This window comes from Pseudorca crassidens, chromosome 9 (assembly GCF_039906515.1).
Source record: "Pseudorca crassidens isolate mPseCra1 chromosome 9, mPseCra1.hap1, whole genome shotgun sequence".
In the NCBI taxonomy this organism is placed as follows: Eukaryota; Metazoa; Chordata; class Mammalia; order Artiodactyla; family Delphinidae; genus Pseudorca; species Pseudorca crassidens.
In genome coordinates, this window is record NC_090304.1 from 31,871,156 (window position 1) to 31,878,678 (window position 7,523).

Genomic DNA, 7,523 nt, shown 5'->3' on the forward strand with positions numbered 1-7,523 from the left:
CAGCAATAGATGCTGGAAGGCAAATTAGGAGACTGATATAATCATCCCAGTGAGACATGATTTACTTGGGATAGAATGGGGTACCGTGAAGAGGACAGAAAGAGGTTGGATTCTAGATACATTTTAAACGTAGACTGAAAATATTTTCTGAAACGTAGAATATGAGTGTGAGTGGTACTGGGAGGTATTGGGAGTGACACCAAGACTTTTGGCTTTAATAGAAAGAAAGATCAAGGTGCTATATGTATGTTGGAGAAAATTAGAAAGAGAAATTTTGTGGTAGAGGAATGTCAGAATTTCAGTTTTGGATATATTGCATTTGAGAGGCCAAGTAGGTACTGAGTGTGAAGTAGCACATCAGTTAGGATTCAATTAGGGAGTCAGAACCAGTAAGAATGGTAGGGAAGAAGGGGCGCATTCTAGAGATGAGACTTCCAAAATTGTTGGAACTGATGAAGAATTTTTTGGAAAGCTGTAATCTTTGCATCTGTTGTGGTCCTAAAATCACTGTTCCGTAGCAGCGTTGGCAGTTGGGGAGAAAACAGACGGCAAGAGAAAGTAAACAGTACAAAATGAGCCCTGAAACAGCATGGAACAACCTACGATGACAAAAGAAAACCTGTGAGAACAAATCAGAACATGTGTCTCTCTCTCACTCCCTCTAACCTCGATGATGAGGGTTGCCTTGCAGAAGAAGCTGGATCACTTTGCTACAGAGATGCATGACGTGCTTGGCCTAAACCAGAGAAGTTGACAAGAGAAAATGCAATGGCAGCCAGAAAGGATTGGATAGTGTGACCTTCCTCATTAACAAGGTGAGCCAGCAGACTAGTGAAATGTGTGTGAGCTGCGGCAGCACCAGGCACATTCAGTACTTAATGTCCATGGCTTTGCTTTCAAATCTCATTTTCTTCTGTGGTCTACCCTAACTTGGAAATATACATAGTAGGGAATTATGGGAAATATTATCCCAGATTGGCCAGGTTGACCCAAGATGAAACCACCGTGTCTTGTCAGTTACATAGTATACTCAGAACGCAGGGAGGCAGGATGGATTTAAAGTGTGCATCTGGATTTGTTCCTTTGAAGGTGGTACTCAAAGTAAAGCAATTGGATTATATCACCTAAGGTATGCATGTAGGCAGAAGAGAGAACAGTGTCCATGAATGAAGCCCCAGAGCATTGCAATTTTTTGATGTCAGCAATGTGAGGAAGAACTTTCCAAGGACACAGAGAAAGAACAGTGAGAGTGTAAGAAGAGGGGCTTCCCTGGTGGCGCAGTGGTTGAGAGTCCGCCTGCCAATGCAGGGGACACGGGTTCGTGCCCTGGTCCGGGAAGATCCCACATGCCGTGGGGCAGCAGGGCCTGTGAGACATGGCCGCTGAGCCTGCGCGTCCGGAGCCTGTGCTCTGCAACAGGAGAGGCTACAACAGTGAGAGGCCCGCGTACAGCAAAAAAAAAACAAAAAAAAAAGAGTGTAAGAAGAAAATCAAGTGAGGATGGAATCCAAAAAATCAAGCAAAGACAGAGTGATTCAAGGAAGAAAAGTGATCATTTCTCCTTTTCCCCCACCATTATCAAATTCCCTCATTAGGAATGTGGGCTTCAGGTTTTCATCCAAATTGTTTACTCTTTATTATGATAAAGAGTATAGTATAGTATCAGTCCTTTGTGTGTCATTAGATAGCAGAATAACTTGAAATACATTTTTTTTCTTTTTACAAGTGAGAAAAAGGATTATTAATAAAACAACAATTCAGAAGTTTTCCCTTTGAATTTTATAGACGAGCACAATCTGAAGACAATTATAATTTTGATTATTAACACACTGCACTGGGTGCTTCTTTTATAATGAGGAAGTTCCTGAAGTTTATGACATGCAGATACAAGTAGGTTATTAAAAATGGCAATGTTCAGTGGTAACTGTTGTAACCCGTTGGGCAGCAGTAATCATGTGTGGCTCAGCAGTTCCATAACAACACAAGTTGTGGACATAATCATCTTTCACCATTACAGATAACCTATATTCCTAAAGGAAACAAGTGAAACAAGACTTTCCTATGTTTTCTTCAACCTAATAGATACCCCTGGATGTCTACTATGTCCTTTATGAAATCTGTCAACAGCCCATAACATTAAGTACAGTACTGTCTCGTTATCTGGAATGTTCGTACTGGAAATGATTCCATCTTTATTAATTGTGTCCAAACCACATTTTTTAGTTAAAGATCAACATCTACCAACTCCAAGAAATGAAGAATTACTGCAGAAAAAATTTAATTCTTTCTCTGAAACAGCTTCCATTGCTTGGCCTATGGACTGCAGTACTTTGTCAACATAATCATTCACAGAAGAAGCATCTCTTTCTTCGCTTTAACACTGTAAACATTTTGCAGTTTTATATATACGCACCAAAATCTGCAATCATGTAGGAAGTTATGCCTCAAACAGGCGTCTTTGGTCCTCCTTGGCCACACAGTCATTTAAGGCATAAGCTGAAATCCAAAAGGATGGTGTCTATTTGCTGATATTCAAGCAGCAATCATCATTAAATATATCTTCAATATTGATTAGAGTCTGAGTTATATTTATTGCTGTGTTTATATTTTTAATATCTTCTTCAAAATTCACTTCTGGAGCCCCAATTTCATTCTTTAGAACCCCTTATCTAATCACGTATCTAAAGTCCTCTTTTTCTTTATACATTTTAGGTGTTCATCCATTTGTTTCACTGTTCCACTGTGCTAAATATTTAGCGATGATTATAGTCTGTGGAGTGTGGCTATGGACCTTTTCCCCCCGTATGATCCAAATCATAAGACTGAAAATGTTCTCTCAGCTCAGGAAATGGTTTATCCAGTTGTAGATCTTACAGTGCATCATCTGGGTAAAATTCCATTATCTGGATGTTCTTTTATAATGATCCTCCTATAGCCAACTAGCCGTATAACCTGTACAGATTAAAAGAGCCATTTAAGAACCCCAGAGGACATCAGCCAAAGGTGTAATGTACTTTTGGGGAGCCTAGCTGCAACCATAGTAGTAAAGCTACATGAAAAAGAAAGGTCATTGTTCAGAAGATTTTCTAAACTCACTTCCACAAACTTTCAGACCCCTTGTCATTTAATTGTTATGAGAATTCCATGACAACTTGATCTTGGTTCTTGCTGATATTGCTTCTTTGTAAGAAAAAATGTTTTCAACATCTCTGCTTATCTGATATCCATCAATAATTGTAAATGAGTCAGTACTGAGAGTACCAAGTTCTTAAGAATTGCGGTTCCTGTGGCTGTTGTATTTATTAGGCAAACATGAGCAAACACTAACTACTCCATGATTACTCCATAATCTCGCCCATGATTACTCCATAAACCCAGTAACCCTGTCCCCCAGAAAAAAGCCAAGACACTGAAAAGTGCCACAATCACCTCCTGCAGTATTTTTTTAATCAGAAACGCTTTTCTTTTTTTCCAGCTTTATTGAGATGTAATTGACATATAACATTGTATAAGTTTAAGGTGTACAGCATGTTGATTTGATACAGTGAAATCCATTTTTAATATTTTAATGCAGTACAGGGTGAGATAGAAATGAAATATCACTGTGAACATTTCTGTCCATATGTTTGGTTATTCCATTGATATTGAATGTTTCCTTGATATTCTTGTTTACTGAGCCCCACAGGTGAGAAAGAAAGGTCCCAAAGGGATAAGAATAAACTAGTTATCTTGGGGAAAAAAAACAAAAACAAAAAACCTCTTCAATTCTGATTTCATTTCAAGACCATTTTGTGATAGATAATGAAATCTCCAGTATAAATTGTGTAAACTCTCTAAACTACAAAGAATCTTCAACTTATACCTTTGTCATGTAGTCATTTGGCAGTTGGCGTTAGGCTACCATAAAGCAATCATATTGCTACTTGTTCATTATCAATGCAGGAATCATTATATCTGTAAATAAATATGATTTTTTTCACATTATCTTTTCCCTTTCTTATGTCTGGTGTTAGTAATATGTATAACATCTACAGTGTTTTGTATCGTATAAGACAATGTTGATGTAGGTACCGACAGACAATTCATCTTATAAACAGGCAAAGTAAACTTACAGTATAGATAAATACAGTATAGTACTATAAATGTATTTTGTCTTTCTTATGATTTCCTTAAGAACATTTTATTTTCTCTAGCTTACTTTGCTGGAAGAATTCATATATAATACATATAACATACAAAATATGTGTTAATTGACTGTTTATGTTATGTGGCTTCCAGTCAACAGTAGGCTATTGGTAGTTAAGTTTTGGGGGAGTCAAAAGTTATCCTTGGATTTTCGACTATGCAGGGGATTCATGCCCCTAACCCCCGAGTTGTTCAGGGGTCAACTGTACTTGCATAATTCAGAATGGAAATGTGTTCATATATCCATTATTATATTAAAACCAAATGTCCTTGTTAATATGGTGACGTTAGTGAATCTCTATTATTTTTATAATTTTATCATAAATTCAGTGCCATGAATTTAAATAAAAGGAATATGAAAAAAACATCAGTTTTTAGTTCTCATAACCAATGTCACTTTTTTTTGCTGGAAGTATTTTCTCTACTGTGTTTTGTCCATGTTGAGAGAAATTTTTAAAATCATCACAGATAATAACCAGTTTAATCAGGAGTTCAGCTTTAGGCATTTGAAAGACAATTAAATTGGATTTCTTAGTATTTTGTTATTTGTCCTTGGTGCATAAGTTTGACAAATCATTTTATTATCGTTTGTCTCAACAATATACACTGCCCAGAAAGTAGTACATGCATAGGTGGTGTGTGTAAAGAACCTCTTCTTTAATGGCTTCAAGGAGATACTTGCCTTTTTTTTTTTTTTTTTTTTGATCAGTTTTGATCAGCTTTAAAAAACCCTCTTAAGTCAAGGACATATGGGCTTATTTTCAGTCTCCAGATGCTTTAACCACCACTCTTCATAACCACCAATATATATCTTATATAATTAATCTCAATGTGCACTCTCAAAATATATTAGCAAAATATAAAGGGGGGGAGTAATACTTCAGTTTCTGTCCCAGATTGAATATCAAACAGTATCACAGGATATATAGAGAGAAATTGTATGTAAATTTTGAATACCTAAGTGTTGTAATAGATGTGTTCCTTGTGTGCTGCATAGAAGGATATCTGTGTCCCGCAAACAGGATGGTGGGCATGTTGAGTTCTGTATTCTGGAGTGGTGTTGAATTTATACTGGTGTATCTGCCTTATCACCCCATATCTGTGTAATAATGATGAAGTATAATTTTTAGTGTAAAGAAGTGGGTCCTGTCTAAAACCAGGGTGCGTTCTGTGGGCAAGTCAGGAATGTTATATGTGCACAACTGAAGAAAAAAAGCATGCAATAAAAATTAAACTTGGTATCTCATCAGTTTACTCCATTCCGATTATTTTATCTTTGGTCTTCAGTAAGTGATTATTAGAGCAGCCCTGGACTAGCAGATGCCTCCCCACTCTGATTGTCTATGATGTACAGTACCCTGGTATTTCCCTTGAATGCCCTGCTGCTAGTAAATCCCATAGAGGTTTTCAGTAGAGATTTGAATTGGCCTTTCTTTCAATATGTTCCCTTTCCTGTATTGCTCCATCATGTAATATTATTTTAATTTCTTTACTACAATATTAATTTTATATTTCATTTAACTTTTTTTTTTTGGTTATCTCTACCATAAGAATGTAAACTCTCTGAGGGTACAGAATGCATTTGTCTTGTTTTCTTCTGTATTCCTTGAGCCAAGGATGATAATTGGCATATAATTAACACCAACTATTATTTTGGAATGATCAGACAAGTCTGTTGTATCCTAGATACTTACAATGAGTAACTGGCAGTACCAGGATTCAAATAAATACAGTTCCTCTGGAGCCAAGATCTCTTATCGGTATTCTGTAAATCATGACCTCATAACTCAAGGTTACTGACTTTCCCTTATCCTAATTCACACTCTCCAAATGCCAAATTGTCATACCAGTTTTGAACAAACCCAGCCCTGTAGGGGTGAGGAATTACTAGGAGTTTTCATGTTTAAGGTAGAGGCACATTCTCTGAGTAGATCTGAGTCTGAGCAGGGAAGGCATGTATGATTTGAGCTTTGCTAGTTTATAACCCAGATTAGACGGTGCCAGACTCACAGAGGGGCACCCATCTCTTCACTGACACACTAAACCGCTGTGATCCTTGAATTCTCCTGGGCTGGGCCTGAGTTCAGCTATTGGGAAATGTGACCTCAAACAAAAAGTTACTGAGCACCTTTAAAGACTTTTATGCAATTATAAGCTTAATATCAGATGTTAAAATAGTTAACACAAGAATAACTTGAATTATCAAAGGTCGTGTGTAAAATTTTAAATTCTACTGACATACTAGAGTCTGCAGATAACATCTGGAGAACTGAGTTTTTCTTTCATGCAAATGCTTATTAAGGACACACTATTTTCTAGGCAGTGCTCCAGCACTGAGAAAGGTGTACAATTGTTATTACTATACTTCACATAATGATATATCAATTACATTGAGCAAACAATCATTTCCTCCTTCACGAGGGAAGAAAATAAACACATGATTTGTTTGTTTTGATTTTGCAAAGTTTCAATAGGATATTTCTGGTATACAATACATTGATTTTATTGATAATTAGTCTCACAACACTATTAGAAAAACTGCCAAGTTATTTACACTCCATTTTGTTGATTTGCAATTTCATTGATTAAGTGCAAAGAGGGACATGAATCAGATTGTTCATATCTGTTTTCTAGGTTTAGACCTTCCAGTGAAGTTACTAATACACAGTCACATTAAATAAAGTTTTCTGCTTCATAGAATGCATTAAGGCATCTGGATGACAACTTGGATGAACTCTAAGCTCTTTTTCATGTTATCCTACTTTCGAATTCATTTTCAGTCTCCCCAAAATACTAATCTATTTCTAGTTTGAACTCCAGATCTCATGAACTTTCTTACTTCTGTTTTCATACCCATACTCCAGCCAGTTACCAAATATTATCAATTTTGGAAATATATTCCAATTCCTTATTTTTTCACAGTTCTCACTTCTAATGTTCCAATTTCAACTGGAGTCCTACCTTGCATCCAGGTTTGTCTCCTCCCCAAACACTCCCACAATATTTTTGAATTACCCTTTTTAGAACAGGGGTCAAAAGTTTCTTGTTGATTTATATCACCTCTAAAAAAATAAAATCAAAGCGCTTGTGCAGCAAGGCATCCAAGGATATTTGTGACCTGCTCCAACCTAACTTTGTCGTCTCATATCCTGTCCCTTTCCTGTGACTCCTTCAGTGTGTACTCCCAGCCCTGCCCCTCACACACATTCTAGGATTTCCTTAAACTAACACACATTTTCACATATTTCCTTTAATGTGACACACCATTCTTTCTATCATTCCTTTCAGACTCTATTAATCTCTACTCATACCTCAAAACCAATATCTCATTCTGGTTC

General features: G+C 36.6%; 1 pseudogene; it reads right to left on the reverse strand.

Annotated features, from left to right (window-relative positions):
* Positions 1–1,898: 1,898 nt before the first annotated feature.
* Positions 1,899–6,746, reverse strand: LOC137231116 (NEDD8-activating enzyme E1 regulatory subunit pseudogene; annotated as a pseudogene).
* Between the last annotated feature and the right edge of the window lie 777 nt (positions 6,747–7,523).